Source organism: Aegilops tauschii, chromosome 3, assembly GCF_002575655.3.
Source record: "Aegilops tauschii subsp. strangulata cultivar AL8/78 chromosome 3, Aet v6.0, whole genome shotgun sequence".
Lineage (NCBI taxonomy): Eukaryota > Viridiplantae > Streptophyta > Magnoliopsida > Poales > Poaceae > Aegilops > Aegilops tauschii.
The window spans coordinates 334,412,269-334,429,668 of record NC_053037.3 but is presented as its reverse complement, the minus strand read 5'-3'; the positions used below and the strand labels follow the sequence as shown (position 1 = coordinate 334,429,668).

Genomic DNA, 17,400 nt, shown 5'->3' with positions numbered 1-17,400 from the left:
GCCTAGTAATATATGCATGTTACTAGTCTAAATAACTACTTATTATGACTAGTCTAAACCGAAAAGGAGGTAGTAGTTACTGCTCTCTTATATAAGAACGTCTTTGACACTATACTAACATAAAAACGTTCTTACATTATAGGACGAAAAAAGTACTGGTATCGTAAGAGTGAAGCAGGTATCGTAGTAGTATCCCTCATAAAAAAAAGTACAAGTGAAGCATCGGTCGCACCTCCTTTAGTAATGATCTGCTCCCTCCTGTCCATATTAATTATTAATTGACACTGGTTTAGCACAAAGTAGAAATATGGGTCGGAGGAATCTGAATGTTATTCATAGACAGCAAGATGTGTACGGCTCGCTTGCTCTCTTGTCGTCGCCAGCTAGATGTGTACAGCCGCAAAAGTAGCACACTTGTACCATAACTCTTTTTCTACCTATCAATGGAATGATAGGCAATCTTTGCGTATTCATGAAAAAAATAGACAGCAATTTAGGTCAGCAGCCTGAAACCAAACTCATATATCAACATCCCCTCCGGAGCTGGGTGAATCGCCATCACTGCCGTCACTACCACTGGTGCTGCTGCCGCTCCCGCTTCCGCTCCCGCTGCCGCTGCTGCTTCCACTTGAACTAGAGGTGGCCTGCTCCACCTGCCGTCCTTCTGCATTGACTTGAGCTCGCAGCGCCTCAGCTGCATTAAGTCCCTCCTCAGCTTCGTCATTTACATCAACATCAGCAACCTCATCATCCATGTCGAGCTGATTTGGTAAGTTGATGTCAAAACCGTGATAAGACGTCCCTTGTGCTGAGGCCATATTATTGGGTGAGCCATTGTCATCATCGCCGAGTATGTCTAGGTTTTCATCTTGGTCATTGGGATCAGGCGAAGAGGAAAATGGGTCTGTGGTGACTGGTTGATATGTAGAGCTCCTGTTACTGGTTCTTGGTCCTGTCATTAGCAAGGGGCAAATGAAAATTTATTACAATCTTGGCCGGCAAATCAAGAAATTTAGCATATCATAAATAACACAATCTTTGGCAACACTTTAGAGTATAAATGTTTTTTTCTCGTTGCTCCATTTGAATCGGATGGCAAACTTGATTGTAGCATCGGATGCATGGTGAAGAATCACCATGATCACATTATTTAAAAGAAAAGGTCCACTTATCAACGCTCAAGGAAGGCAAAAGTTTACTTTTCAACCCTGAACTCCAAAACCATTTGAAACGCAACATTGAACTATTCAAACAGTCCACATTTGACCTTAGAGTGGTTCCACAAGTGCTTTCGGATGACGTGGATACCACATGGCTGCTATGTCATCGTTGGTACTAATCTATATCTATATCTATACCTATTAATAAAGAGGCTATTGCTTCTTACCACCGTAATTTCGTCCGTTAATTTCATCGGTCCACCTCACCCGGTCGGTTTTTCCTCCTGCAATCTCATAGATTGCACCGGTTTCTGTGGTCCGCATGCACGTCTTCTGTATTATTTTTTTCGTCCAAACGCAGTTTCCTCAACTCAATTTGTGGACCCTGACTTGACTTGGAATCTGTCTTAACTAACGCCTCAGATTTTAGGGCATGTACGATGGTGCTATATCTCAGGTGTGCCACGTAGGATAGATGATGAAGTGGAGGAGAGAGAACTCATAAGAAAAGGCTTGTCTTCTCAGAGACAAGAGATGATCTCTTAGCACAATGTGTCTCACCATATTTTTAGAAATGACTAGTTATTGAAGATAAGACTAAGAGATAACCCATTGTAGACTTTTTTTGTCGTCTCTAAATTTCATGCAAGACTTAAGATAAGTATCTTATCAACAACTGTACATGCCCTTAGATAGAGAGGAGGGGACGGGTGAATCCCGCGGGAAGCGGGGGAGCGGCGGACGAGGTCACAATGAGGTGTATGTCAAGGCCTATCCCATCGGGAACTACATCGACCGCCGTCGCCTCTCCTGTGAGCGTCCGGGAGCCCCTCCTCCCACAAAGACATAGCACCGTCTTACGCACGTCCGCCCCTCGCTGCCGCGGATGCTGCAGCTGCTGCCGCCGGCTGGTCGACATCTCCCTCACCGGCATCCCAATGAATCCATCGGCAGCAGCCTTCCTCTCTTCGACCATGACGTCCGTTTCGTACGTCGTCCCATGCCGTACGTCGCGCACCTCTCTTGATCCAGCCCCCTGCTCCCTGACATGGCAAGGAGATGGACGCTGCCAAGGTCAGGTCAGGCACGACAAAGCAGACCAGACCCGATCCAGCCCATCCTCCGTGCTGCGGCAAGGAGACGGGCGCTTCACAGGCGAGGTCGGGCCCAGCGAAGTAGGCTGGATCGATCTGATGCACGACTGAACCCCATCCATGGATGTAAGGTCTCCGTGCTCATCGTCGATGGTTGCACCCTCGCCAAGTCGCTCATCATTCGTCTGGTCTGGTCGGGAGTCGCGTCCCACGCCTTCATCCGGATTCAACACAACCAGAGTACATGGCTGATGCCGACGGGCGGAAGGATTCTACCACCGTGGAGAACATGAACCGCAAGGGCGTCCATGCCATACTACATCCGACACTGTGAGGGGCTGGTGCAGCTGACATGTACGAGGGTGCCGACGGTTGACGGGGACGAGAGCACAGAAGAGGCTGCCGCCATCGAACCCGGTCAGAGCATGCCACGCCGACCCACGGAGCAGGCTGCCATCGTTGAACCTGGCCAGCCACGATAGTGCATGGACAAGGGCGCCGCAATCGAACCCAGTTTGGCAACCGGCATGCTGTGTGAGTGAAGCCATAGAGTATCAAGGTGCAGGTCAGCGTGCATTATGTTCACCCCGGGGGTAAAGTTCACATGGCGATGGGCCGATGGAAGCTGCCACGCTACAAGATGCACGTTGCACATCCGCGTGGCCATCATGCACGAATACACTTTCGTAGCCAGGTACGGTCGCATGAGCTCCTCGGAGGCGTAGATATACAGCGAGCATGCATGTAGTACGCACAAAGCGTCAAAGCATCAGCCTGACTGACAGTTCTTTTGTGGGTAGAGCCTGACAAATAGTTGTAGCTCCTCAACTGATCTATGTCTAAAGTTTCAAAAGCAAGGATCAATATGCAAGTCAAAAAAAAATCAAGGATCAATATGGCAGCCAGATTACACTGCTAAAATTTCAATTTGCTCTGACCGATGTTGCGTGTTTGTCCAGCTGTTTTGTAGCTATGTACAGACAGACAGGCTTCATGCTTAGGCATTTGACATGAACGATGGAAATTTAATGCAGAAACTCAATGAGATCATGACTAATTACCGTCACATGCAATTACTGGCTACTGCATTCTATTTATCATGCATAGAGCCACAGTGGGAAGCTTCTGTTTCGTGGAAGAACTATGAGTGCAAGTGGACCAAAAACACACAATACAGTGGGCTAACTATTGTCCCGTGGAGGTCCTAGCTGCAGACTGCGTACTCAGCAAGTCAGCAGAGCACTGCATGCTATGGAAGCTCATTGACATCTGCCAAATCTATAATACCTAAGTAGTTCATCCCCACTAAACTAATTCTCTTCACGTGCAGGCCATCCACATCACCAACCTAGCCACATCAGCGTTTCCTCATCGGCTTACAGGTGGAGCCCAGCAGCGTTCAGTTACCACCGCGAAGACCCACCATAGGCTGACCACGGGCATCTTTCTCCCTCACGGGCCGACCCTCACAAATTCTTGGTGGCTCTCTCCCATCGAGGGAAGCGTGCTCCCGGACCCGGACGACACCATGGTGCGCGCCCGTGAGAAGATCGGCTACGACGCCTGCTCACAGGAAGAGCGGCTACGAGTACGGCACCTTCTCGGCGGCAACTCCCTGCGCAACGACGACAGCGTCCCGACCACCATCACCATCACGGTCACGGGGGGCTCGACGACGGGAGGCACCGTCCCTGCCGGCGCAGCCGTGGGTCCCGCGGGGGCCGCCGCCACGGTTGCTCTGAACGTGCTCGCATTGTTCTGATGAAGCCCGTCGACGTCGCTAGCTTCTGGCCAGATCGATGGATCGGCGACGACGGCACTCCACAACACGTCGTTGTTCAAGGCGGGGCCGCAATCTACCTTGGCAAACAGATGGTGTACCTGCAGATGAAGATGTCGCTAGCCATCATGTGCAGGTTCTAGCCCGTGAAGGCCCACCCCGTCAATTACCGCATGATGACCATCTTCTCCATGGCGCACAACCTCAACCTCAAGTTGCAGATTGGGCTACCGACTATTCCAATCTTCTCTAGCATATTGTGTCGATCGTGTTACTTAAGGTAACTCCAGTTCCTCAATTTTGTTAGCAGGATTGCACTGATTTTCTTGAAGATATGTCAAGAAATTAGCTTCCACCAATCTCCTTTGATGGTATGGCTTTGATAATCTATTTTGTCGTTCAACATATCTTCTATTTGTGATTACTGATGTATCTATAGATAATCAAAATAGTGTTTGCACGTTACCTTTATGGGCAATTCTAACCTGCTAGCCACGTATGGTGATACAAATCTCTTTTGATGGTTGTTAAGGTACCGGATCGATCTATTACACTCTCAAGAATTCAACTCAGTTCATACATCGATGGTGTTCTTGCGGGGGAAGGAAGGAAGGGGAAAGTAGGTGAGGAAGAGAGAGCCGCCGTCCTTTGCCTGATCCCTATGGATGCCGATCCAATCGATGCTTCCGGACTAAGTAGCTGGTGGCGACGCGGTCAGCGGGTCCAGCCGGGCCCGATGAACCTTCTGTTGGGCTGAATGATTCTCTTGGGCCTGCTGGACATCCTTCTCGCCATGTAGCCGTCTTGGGCCTGTTTCGCTGCCATGGTAGTGCTCTGGTCTCCTGTCGTCATGGCAGCGGCTCCCTTGCTCTGCTTACTCGTCGTGGCGCTGACATCCCCCCCTCTTTGAGAAGTGGCTTGCCCCCAAGCCAGCAGTGTGGGGTAGCGTTCGCGCGTGGCCTTGGCGTCCTCCCATGTGGCGTCCATGATTGACGGGTCGGACCAGCGCACGAGTAGTTGTTCTCGCCGGCCTTGCGGGGTTTGGCGCCATCTTGTGTCGATGATCTCCACCGGCTTCAATGGCTCGTCTGTGGGTACTGGTAGCACCGTCTCGACCTGGGTGGTGGGGGAGAGAGCTCGGCGAAGTTGAGACACGTGGAAGACGGGGTGGACCTTGGCGCCGGCGGGTAGCTCGAGTTCGTAGGCGACGGGGTTGATGACGCGGATGATCTTGTAGGGGCCGAAGTAGCGGAAGGAGAGCTTGTAGTTGGAGCGGCGTACCACTGTTGTTTGGACGTAAGGTTGTAGCTTGACAAAGACAGAATCGCCCACCTGGAAGGAGCGCTCGGTGCGCTTCTTGTCCGCCTGGGCCTTCATGATATTGCGAGCGCGGTGGAGGTGCTCCGAGATGACCTGTTGCATGTGCTTTCGTTCTTCTAGCCAGTCTTGGAGCTGTGGAATCTTGCAAGTGGAAGCAGCTTCAATTCCCCAATGGCGAGGCTCGTGGCCGTAGAGCGCGACAAAGGGGGAAGTGTTCAGTGCAGAATGGAAGCTGGAGTTGTACCAGAACTCTGCAAGGGCCAAGTACTGATGCCACTTGCGTGGGTTGGCGTGTGTGAAGCACCGGAGATAAATTTCCAAGCACTGGTTGACGCGCTCCGTTTGCCCGTCAGTTTGCGGGTGGTACGGCGTGCTCATGTTGAGTTCGGTGCCAATTGTCTTGAACAGCTCGCGCCAGAAACTACTAGTGAATACTGGATCTCTGTCGGAGACGATAGCTTCAGGTAGCCCATGCAGTTTGTACACATTCTCCAGGTAAGAGTGAGCAACTTTGGCAGCCGTGAAAGGGTGACTGAGGGGCAAGAAGTGCGCGTAGCGCGTGAACTTGGATACAATTGAACTTGCCTGATGATGGTAGTCCGTCGATGAAATCCATGGTTACCACTTTTCATGCGCCGTCTGGAATTGGAACTGGTTCGAGCAAGCCGGGGTAGCGCACACGCTCTGGTTTGGCCTGCTGGCAGATTGAGCAGGACTGAACGTACCGTCTGGTGTGCTCTTTCATCTTTGGCCAGGCGAAGAGGTGGCGGAGGCGGCGATAGGTAACGGGCACGCCGGAGTGGCCACCCACTGTACTGTCATGGAAGGCCTGGAGCATGCGTTGTTGGAGGGTAGGGGAACCACCCAGCCAGAGCCTGTCTCTGAAATACAGCAGGCCGTCGCGCATGGAGAAGCGCTGCTTAGGGTCCGGTCGTCGCTTGAGATCACTGATAATCTTCTGAACTTGGGGTTGTGTTCATAGCTTGCTGCGATATCATCCAACCACACTGGTTTGCAGACTGAAATTGCTGTCGCTGTTGCATCAGGTGCTCGTCGCGACAGCGCATCTGCAGCTGAGTTCGTAGCGCCTGGGCGATAGCAGATTTTGTAGCGCAAACCAAGGAGCTTAGTGAATGCCTTCTGCTGCCACGGGGTGGAGAGTTGTTGGTCGTCGAGGTGGAATAGACTTCGCTGATCTGTCTGGATTATGAACTCTTCATTCTGCAGGTAGGGGCGCCATTGCTCTATGGCCATAAGAATCGCCATGCATTCTTTTTCGTATGTGGACAGCCCTCTGTTTCTGGGACCGAGGGGTTTGCTCATGTACGCTATGGGGTGACCTTGCTGAAGAACTGCACCCACCCCGTAGGCGCAAGCATCTGTATCGACAGTGAAGGTTTTCTTGAAATCTGGTAGTTGCAGTACAGGAGCTGTGATCAATTTTTGCTTCAGAGCATCGAATGCTTGCTGTGTATCACTGGTCCACACAAACTGATGATTTTTCTTGAGCAGATTAAAGAGCGGCCGTGCTATGATTCCAAAATGTTGGACGAACTTTCTGTAGTACCCTGCCAGTCCTAGGAACTCGCGCACCTCCTTGGCGCAAGTGGGTGTTGGCCAGTTCTCAATTGTCTGAATCTTGCTGGGGTCGGTGGAAACGCCATGTTCGTTGATGACGTGTCCAAGGTAAGATATCTATCGCTGTGCGAATGAGCACTTGGATTGCTTCACTTGCCAATGATCTGCTCGAAGCAACTGCAGCACTTGCTTGATGTGCTGAATGTGCTCTTTCATCATCTTGCTGAAGATGAGAATGTCATCAAAGAATGAGATAGCACAGACACGGTTGACAGGGCGGAGAGTGGTGTTTATGGCGCCGTTGAATGTAGTTGGTCCTTCGGTGACCCCGAATGGCATGACGCGGTACTCCCAATGGCCAGAATGGGTTTGGAATGCTGTTTTGTACTCTTCGCCTTCTGCCATTCTGGTTTGATGGAACCCCGCGCGCAGGTCCAATTTGGAGAACCACTTGGCGCCCGCAAGCTCGTCCAGTAGCTCGTCGATGAGGGGAATTGGGTATTTGCTGGCCACCATCATGGAATTGAGTCGTCGATAATCGACGCAAAGACGCCAGGTACCGTCTTTCTTTTTGACAAGTAGTGCTGGAGAGGAGAACGGGCTGGAGCTTTTTTGAATGATGCCGGCATCGAGTAGCTCTTGTACCTGCCGCTCGATTTCTGTCTTGAGTTCAGGCTTATATCTGTATGGCCGCAGGTTGACTGGTTGTGCTCCCGCCATCAAGGGAATTCTATGATCACATTCGCGTCGCGGGGGTAGGCATCTTGGATCTTCAAACACATCAGTGAACTGTTCCAGCAAGCGCAAAACTTCAGTTGGTATTGGGGTGTCAGTTTTGCTGCTTCCATCCAGTGAATTCAGGTGTACGACATGGGCGACCGAGCCTTGTTTACAAGCTATGAGCAGTTCTGGAGCTGATATGACGGAGCATTGCGTCTGGTCTGAAGAAATTGCAGTCAGTTTCAGTTGGCCTTCGGGTGTAGTGATTGTCATGTATTGCTCGATCCAGTCAATGTCCATAGGGTTGTGCTTGTGGAGCCAGTCCATACCAAGGATAGCATCGTACGACCCCAGCTTGAGGATTTTGAAATCTGTTTGGAACTCGTGTCCTTGTGTGACCCAGTGACATGCAGGTATGTAACGAGTGCATGGAATGGTAGCTCCATCTGCAACTCGCACGCGGCATGGTCTCGGCAAAGAAGTAGCTCCAGTAAGCTTGGCCGCGAGGGTGCTGTCAACAAAAGATGTTGAACTGTCGGAGTCCACCAACATAAGTATTTCTTGCCCTTGCACCCATGCTTGCAGTTGCAGGACACTGGGGTCTGATGATCCGTCTTCAGCCTGACGTGAGATAGTGCACAGGTTCTCTTCTTCAGAAACGGGCGAATCAGGTGGTGAATCACCAGTTGGATCATCCAGGCTGAACATGGCAAGCAGTTCGTCGACGATGTGCATTTGTACCGTTGGTGGGCACACATGGTCCTTGCCCCAGCGTTCGCCGCATTTGAAACAAAGCCCTTTTGCTCGTCGGATTTGAAGCAGTGCTGCGATCTTGCTTGTTTCAGATGTGGCTCGAGCTGCATCGGTCCCACGCCTATCTTCAGAGCCATCTGCGGGTGTCGCTGGTCGACTGAAGAAGGAGGGTGGGGTCGATCTGACCGCGTGGCTTGGCCTTTGGCTAGTGTTGGAGAAGCGCCTGTAGGGGGCAAGTCGCCGTCGGCCACTTCCTCCTGAAGTAGGGCCAGCGAACAAGCCGTGTCCAGGTCCGGTGGTCGCTGCACAAGCACCACCGCGCGGATGTCCGGTCGCAATCCCTCGACAAAACGTGTCAGGAAAAAATATGGGTGAGTACTTTCAGAATAGGAAATGAGGTGATTCATCAGTGATTCAAATCGCTCGATGAAATCCGCGACAGTAGTATGCTGTTTGATAGCGTAAAACTGACGGATGAGCATCTAGTGTTTGTCACGCCCGAATCAAGTGCAGAGTAGGGATGTGGACGACTCCCAATCTAATCCAATCAGTTTCTTCTGAACTGACTGGAGCCAGATGCCCGCAGGGCCGGAGAAGTTCAAAATTGCCATAGGAACGCGGTATGCATCATGAACGGCGAACATCTGGAAATATTGCTCACAGAGCGTTTTCCAGAGCTACGGGTTCTTGCCGGTGAACAGAGGAAAACTCATGGGGGTGGATTCTACCCCAAATTGGCGAGGAATGATGGAGATATGGGTTCTGGAGGGGCGAGTGTCAGGTGCTGAGACGTACCCGTGACTGGGAGTGCCGCCGGTGACTCGATGGTCACCGACGGGAGCCCCCCGGTGAGATCGACGTCGCCGTGGCCACTGGGCCCGTGGAGTATTCCTCGCGCTTGAAGCAGCGGTGGCGGAGGAACTTGGGTCGTCACTCCACTCGACGAAGGCGGTGCGGCTGGTTGGGGAGGGGTCGCCCGCATCAGGGCGACCGTGTTCTCCAGCTTGGTGAAGCGGGCTTCTAGATCGGGTTTCCAGCGGAGAAGATCTTCGATCTGCGATGTCTGCGCTTGCAGCTGCTTGAGGACGCTTGCGGAGTCGCTCTTCGCGTCCTGATGGAGCTTGTCGAGGTACTCCTTGAGCGTCGGATCCATGGCGGCGAGGAAGACTTGCCGAGCGTGGACGCGTTGACGAGTTTCTAGGATGTCGCGGCGGAGATTGGTGGTGGTGGTGGTCTCTGATACCAGGATGTTAAGGTACCGGATCGATCTATTACACTCTCAAGAATTCAACTCAGTTCATACATCGATGGTGTTCTTGCGGGGGAAGGAAGGAAGGGGAAAGTAGGTGAGGAAGAGAGAGCCGCCGTCCTTTGCCTGATCCCTATGGATGCCGATCCAATCGATGCTTCCGGACTAAGTAGCTGGTGGCGACGCGGTCAGCGGGTCCAGCCGGGCCCGATGAACCTTCTGTTGGGCTGAATGATTCTCTTGGGCCTGCTGGACATCCTTCTCGCCATGTAGCCGTCTTGGGCCTGTTTCACTGCCATGGTAGTGCTCTGGTCTCCTGTCGTCATGGCAGCGGCTCCCTTGCTCTGCTTACTCGTTGTGGCGCTGACAATGGTACAGCTTCCACCCTTTGTAGTTCAACACATAATCTGCTAACCTATGAAGAAATTAGCTTGCACCAATCTCCTTTGATGGTATGATGACTTCCATAATCTTATTTGCCGTTCAACACATAATCTCCTGTGATTACTGATATATGCTAGATGTATGTCTAGATAATCAAAATATTATGTGTTTACAAGGTTTTTAGTTGTTGAAGTTATCCTGCTAGACATGTTATGGTGATCCAACTTATTTTCCATGTCTATGCATCTCTTTTTTTATTGTTGAACAATTATAATTGGACGTTATCTCAATTCAGTCCATGGCTCATACTACTCTATGGTCAAATCTGTCACATTGTCGCAGCAGAGTTAGCCAGAGATTTTTGTCGCTGTTTCCAAGCTCAAGGCGGTCAACTTGGATACTATTTAATTAAGTATCCTTCCTTTGGCTATTTAATCAATTGGGAAATGTTTTTCTCGGTTCATACATCATGTTCATATTGACTTGAAGTTTGTACAGATAGTAGTAGTGGTTCACGTGAGACATCTTCAAGCTCAAGTTACTGAACCTAATTGGTTTGGTGTGTAATTCGTCTTGATATCATATCATGAAACTAAATTTTATTTTTATTTTTGGGCACATTATATCAATATAAACGTGATATTACTTACTCCCGAGGACATAAATTATGCCACTATTATTGGGACCATACCATATGATTTATGTGTCTACATTGATATGTTAGAAGTCACTCATTACTTTTCTGAACCAGAGTCATTTATATTTACAGTACGTGGATGAGATCATACGTTATGTCCTTTCTCTCCAATATTAGAAACTTGGAGAAGTCCGAGGTGATTTGAGAACACATAGATGCATTTTAGTTGTCTAGCTATGTTCAAAGAGGTACCATGTTTAGATCAAATTTTTAGATTTATCACTTTCGTCCTTTAGTTATGTTTTTGCTTGCTGCAAAAAAAAGTTATGTTTTTGTTATTTTGTCATTTCTTTTGCTGATTTGAGTAATTGGTTGTGATGTGATTCTCGTGGTGTTGCCGTAGGAGGATGGGATTGTGATGTTAGTTACTCAACTCAGCTTCAAGACAATTGGTTGTAACATGCTGGTTTCAAAGTATGTTCTGACAAAAAAATTTGTTGCTCTTCAAGAATGGGTGAATTATAATGCATGATTGTGTAGTTTAGTTGGTTAGTGAAGTGAAGGATTCAGAGCAACCATTTATCTGTTTGTTATCAAACTGATGAATTCAGAGCACCATTTATGTGTGCTCCATCTTTGTGAATTGCTCTTTTGTCTCACATAGTGCATTTCTTGTGCTTCTTCGGCTTTAAGATTAGAACAATGAAGACTCCATCTTTGCTTTGTTTGATCAACACCTATATTTTGTGTGCACCCCATCTTTTTGTTTCCAACTGCCTACTTTTCTAGGACAAAAGGGAAAATTACTAGTTACAATGTGATTCAATCAGTGCTGGGACATTCAGCTACCAACTACTCCCTCCGTCTCAAAATAAGTGTCACAACTTTGTACTAAACTTAGTACAAAGTTAAGACACTTATTTTGGGACAGAGGGAGTAATTCGCATTGCCATTCTTTGCAAACATGAACTACTTATAGGTGTATTAATCACCTTAAATAGAAATGCGACTGCCGACTACTTCCATTTATCTCCCATGAATACATGCTTGGTCTCTAAAGGAGTCCTTTTGCTTGATATCTTCTCTGAGCTATGGGTGTTTTCATAGATTTGCGTTTATACTCCTATATTAAGAAGTAAACTCTCTCTATTCATGATGTATTGTACCCTGCCTTGCTTGCTTAACAAGTGTTTCAAATTATTTATATTCCTTTGTCTATATCCATTTTTTTCCTACAATTTCCGCAGCAACGCGCGGGGTATCATCTAGTATGGTAAAATTTTAAGCAGATCCTATTGTTTTACTTTGGTCTTCCTACTCTTCTTTTTCATATATCCTTCTATTCTCGGCCATGATAAAGGAGCACACAATAAAGTTATTCTGATATGCTTTGCTTGACACCTTCTTTGGGTCATCATAGACATGAGTAATTAAGTGTTTAATTTTATCTAATTTGATTTAGAGGACCTGAAACATCCTGCAGTTTTACAACAAAAATTGGACTGGTCTCTCATGCCTAATATTATGTCTTAATTTCTTAAATAAATAGGATATTGCACATAGACAATGCTTTAGTCGACATAACTGCGAATCAACAAAGGAGTGGCGCAGCATGTGTCAAAGCTTTTACTGTTTTTATGTTTCTCAATGTTAGTCCACAAGGAGTATAGATTGATTACGCTCTTGCCTTTTTTTGCATCGAATATAGGAGCTTTATTAACGAAGTATCATACAGTTATAATCCGCCCGTAGGCAAGCAACAAGAAAATCTGGGCTAACATCTAGCCAACTCTCAGTCCCATCAAGTGAACAAGCACGTCAAGCACATGAAAAAGCATCACCTCGAGGGTCAATTCTAGACATGAAAAAGCATCACCTAGAGGGTCTAAAAATTAAGGCAATGTAATTCAAAACTTTCAGTTTAGCATGGAGTTAGTATGTGGTATTATTGACACCTAACAGATAGGAAAATAGATGCCTTGTGTAAGGATCTGAAGGAGAACTGCGGGATGGGATTGGATTTCGAGGATGATTGCCGCTTAGGTTTGTTGTGCATACATGGCTGAGGTGGTGGACGACGATCAAATATAATAATTCATTATTTGTGTAATCTCTGGAAGTAGCATAAATCTGCCATGATTAATCAGCTTGATCAATAAGTTATTCTTTATAGGCCAGTTTCACATCCATACCTAAATAGTACCATTTTTTGATTATTAAGGATTAGCGTCGCATCTTGATAGTGGCATGGCTTCCCAGTAGTTTCAGACAAAGGGAAGTTAAAGCAGAAGCAGACGTGTTGGAACCTACAAATTGATACTGCCGGCAGGTAAACTCTTGATTACCACACGAGTTCTTAAATTTATTTCATACCTGTTGCAACGCACGGGCCTTTTTCCTAGTCTAGTCATAATCAAGTTGTGGATGCTGTACAATAGGCATGAAAAATTAGCTACCCATGCATATGTCAGCAGCTGTAGCTTTTCATTTTGCTGTATACAACTTGCCTAAAGCTTCTAGTCCAGCTATATCACAGCTGCATGGTAGTAAGTGCACTCAGAAGTAAGCTGACTGCTAGTGAAATTCATAGCACAAGCGCCAAACTATCTATTAGTTGTAGAAGAGTAAACAGATAGTTGGGGCTAGGACAGTTTATAAGTCCTACATAAAAGGCTGTGTACCCCCTGGCCTGTGCTACATTGAGAAGATAAATACACAAACATATCAAGACAAAGAGAGGAAGGTGTGTGTGTGTGCATCACATCCTTTAGAAAAAGGAGAGTCCTTGGGCGAGAGCTTGTCTAGCTACTTCTAACATTTGGTATCAGATCAATTTGAAACCTACATGGACCCTCCCTCCCCCGAACTCTCATTTGTGTAGCTGGTCACTGACTTCGGCCCTGTGCTGGACTCTGGCCACCCTCCTTCCTCACTCCCGCTGCCAACCAGAATTTCTTCCTTTCTTTCTTCCGGGCAAATAACGCGGCGGCCATATCCACATTAGCTCTGGTTGTAATCTCGCTGTTTGTGAAAAGGGAGGACATGTTTTGTAATCTTAGTTTTCTTTCAGGGTCCTTGGTGCGGAGCACCCTTCGGACATCACCATGTCAAGAGCCCCATTGTCAAGACCCGCGCAACATCTACTTCAAAGATATAAAGGTGAATCTTCATACATGTGTCTTCTTGTCCCCTTCGAGGATGGTATACTACTTGATCCTCCTACCTCGTGCATACATAGGTTTGAGCGGAGCTTCACACATGGCAAGGAGTTCATGCGGAAGAGTATGACTACACCATCCATGAGGGAAGCATGGGAACGAAGACGGAAGAACAAGAGAAGGACTGTCCTGCTCAGCCGCCGGACATCCAGACTCAAGCCCGAACATCCAGCCTGCCCACATCCGGACTCAAGCCCGGATATCAGAAGGTTCGGCCCTCAAGCCAGCATCCCCTGCCTGCGTGCAGTTTCGGGCCCGAGGTACATGTATCCCTCTCCCACTTACCCCTTCATGGACTAGCCTATATACATATATATCTCCCCCGCCTACTCATTAGGGTAAGCTAAGAATTGAGAGAAAAGAGAGCTTAGCTCATCTACCTCCCCTATGTGACGCCCCCGATTTGACCGTACACTAATCATGCACGCAAATGTGTACGACCAAGATCAGGGACTCACGGGAAGGTATCACAACACAACTCTAAAACATAAATAAGTCATACAAGCATCATAATACAAGCCAGGGGCCTTGAGGGCTCGAATACAAGTGCTCGATCACAGACTAGTCAGCGGAAGCAACAATATCTGAGTACAGACATAAGTTAAACAAGTTTGCCTTAAGAAGGCTAGCACAAACTGGGATACAGATCGAACGAGGCGCAGGCCTCCTGCCTGGGGTCCTCCTAACTACTCCTGGTCGTCGTCAGCGGGCTGCACGTAGTAGTAGGCACCTCCAGTGTCGTAGGTGTGGTCGTCGACGGTGGCGTCTGGCTCCTGGACTCCAACATCTGGTTGCGACAACCAGATAGAAAGGAAAGGGGGAAAAGAGGGAGAGAAGCAACCGTGAGTACTCATCCAAAGTACTCGCGAGCAAGGAGCTACACTACATATGCATGGGTATATGTGTAAAGGGGCATATCAGTGGACTGAACTGCAGAATGCTAGAATAAGGGGGGGATAGCTAATCCTGTCGAAGACTACGCTTCTGGCAGCCTCCATCTTGCAGCATGTAGAAGAGAGTAGATTGAAGTCCTCCAAGTAGCATCGCATAGCATAGTCCTACCCGGCAATCCCCTCCTCGTCGCCCTGTTAGAGAGCGATCACCGGGTTATATCTGGCACTTGGAAGGGTGTGTTTTATCAAGTATCCAGTTCTAGTTGTCATAAGGTCAAGGTACAACTCCGGGTCGTCCTTTTACCGAGGGACACGGCTATTCGAATAGATAAACTTCCCTGCAGGGGTGCACCACATAACCCAACACGCTCGATCCCATTTGGCCAGATACACTTTTCTGGGTCATGCCCGGCCTCGTAAGATCAACACGTCGCAGCCCCACCTAGGCTCAACAGAGAGGTCAGCACGCCGGTCTAAACCTATGCGCGCAGGGGTCTGGGCCCATCGCCCTATGCACACCTGCACGTTGCGTACGCGGCCGGAAGCAGACCTAGCCCCTTAATACAAGCACGAGCTTACGGGCCAATGCGGCGCGCGCCACTCAGTTGCTGACGTCAAAAGAGCTTCGGCTGATACCACGACGTCGGGATACCCATAACTACTCCTGCGTAGATGGTTAGTGCGTATAGACCAAATGGCCAGACTCAGATCAAATACCCAGATCTCGTTAAGCGTGTTAAGTATCTGCGAACGCCGACCAGGGCCAGGCCCACTCTCTCCTAGGTGGTCTCAACCTTCCCTGTCGCTTCGCCATAAAGTAACAGTCGGGGGCCGTCAGGAACCCAGGCCCACCTCTACCGGGATGGAGCCACCTGTCCTTTCAGCCCCCTCATCAGAATCACTTGCGGGTACTCCTCGAGCCGACCCGACTTTAGTCACCACATGTGTCATGTATATAATGTATATAGTATATACCCGTGATCACCTCCCAAAGTGATCACGGCCCAGTAGTATAGCGTGGCAGACGGACAAGAGTGTAGGGCCACTGATGGAACACTAGCATCCTATACTAAGCAGTAGGATAGCAGGTAAGGGTAACAACTGTAGCAACAATGACAGGCTATGCATCAATATAGGATTAACCGAAAGCAGTAACATGCTACACTACTCTAATGCAAGCAGTATAGAGAAGAATAGGCGATATCTGGTGGTCAAGGGGGGGGCTTGCCTGGTTGCTCTGGCAAGAAGGAGGGGTCGTCAACTCCGTAGTTGAACTGGGCAGCAGCTGTGTCGGTCTCGTAGTCTACCGGAGAGAAGAGGGGGAAGAAACAGTAAATACAATGCAAACATAAACATGACGATGCGTGACATGACAATGAGCAGTGCTAGGTGTGTCCTAACGCGACAGTAGGTGGTACCGGCGAAGGGGGGGACATCCGGGAAGTATTCCCGATGTTTTGCGTTTTCGGACAGACGGACCGGAGGGGGAAAGTTGCTAGATCGATAGGTTAGGGAGGTGTGGTGGACGAACGGACTGCGTATTCGGATTCGTCTCGTCGTTCTGAGCAACTTTCATGTTGAAAATATTTTAATCCGAGTTACGGATTAAAAGATATGATTTTCTAAAGATTCTATTAATTTCTAGAATTTAATTAATTATTTAACTTAATTCAAAAATGGATTTATGACATCAGCATGATGTCATGCTGACGTCAGCAGTCAACAGGGGTTGACTGGGTCAAACTGCCGCGTGGGTCCAGTGGGACCCACGTGTCATACTCTGTTAGGTTAATTAGGGTTTAATTAAACTAATTCTGTTTAATTAAACTAACAGGTTAATTAGATTAATTCATTAGGATTAATTAACTTTAATTAATTAATATTAACATGATTAAATAAGTTAATTAATTATCTTAAATAATTAATTATTTATTTATTTATTTTTATTATTTATTCTTATTTATATATTTATTAATGTTTATTAATTAATTTATTACTTTTATTATTATTATCTTTTATTTTTATTTATTTATTTTTATTTTTTTATCATTTTTTTCGTTCAGGGGCTAGGCCCACTTGTCATAGGCCCATGGGGCCAACAGGGTTAACAGGCGCGGGGTGTGGCGTGGGCGCCCGTGCACCCGAACGGGGCATCAAGGGGGCGCCGGTGGTGGCCATAGCCCGGCGCGGCGGGACGAGGCTGTGGCCTCGGCGAGGCTCGTGGGCCGGTGCGGGAGGAGCGGTGCGGGGCGGCGGTGAGCGAGTGAGGGACGTGGGCCGCGGCGCCGAGTGTGGGCGAGGCGGGGCGGTGAGCATGGCGGGGCACTGGGCGCGGCCAGCGATGGGTGGGGACGAGCGCGAGCGAGGGGCTCGACCACAGGGGCGCGCGAGAGCGCCGACGGGCGCGGGCGCGGCGCGGTGGGGGAGAGAGGAGGAGAGGGAGGCGCTCACAGGGGAGCGGGAGGGGCATGGCAGCAGGCTCGGGGGCGACCCGTGGGGAGGAGGACGGCGACGAGGTCGGTGACGAAGAGGGTGGCGAGGAGGAGGAGGCAGACCGGCGAGGACGCCTTCGGCGACGGTGACGGGGAGCACCGGCGTCGGAGAGAACCGCGGC

The 17,400-nt window shown here is 48.8% G+C and overlaps 1 pseudogene; it reads right to left on the bottom strand.

Moving 5' to 3' along the window:
• Window positions 1–487: 487 nt before the first annotated feature.
• Window positions 488–17,400, bottom strand: part of LOC141042934 (uncharacterized) — a 29,784-nt pseudogene continuing 12,871 nt past the window's right edge.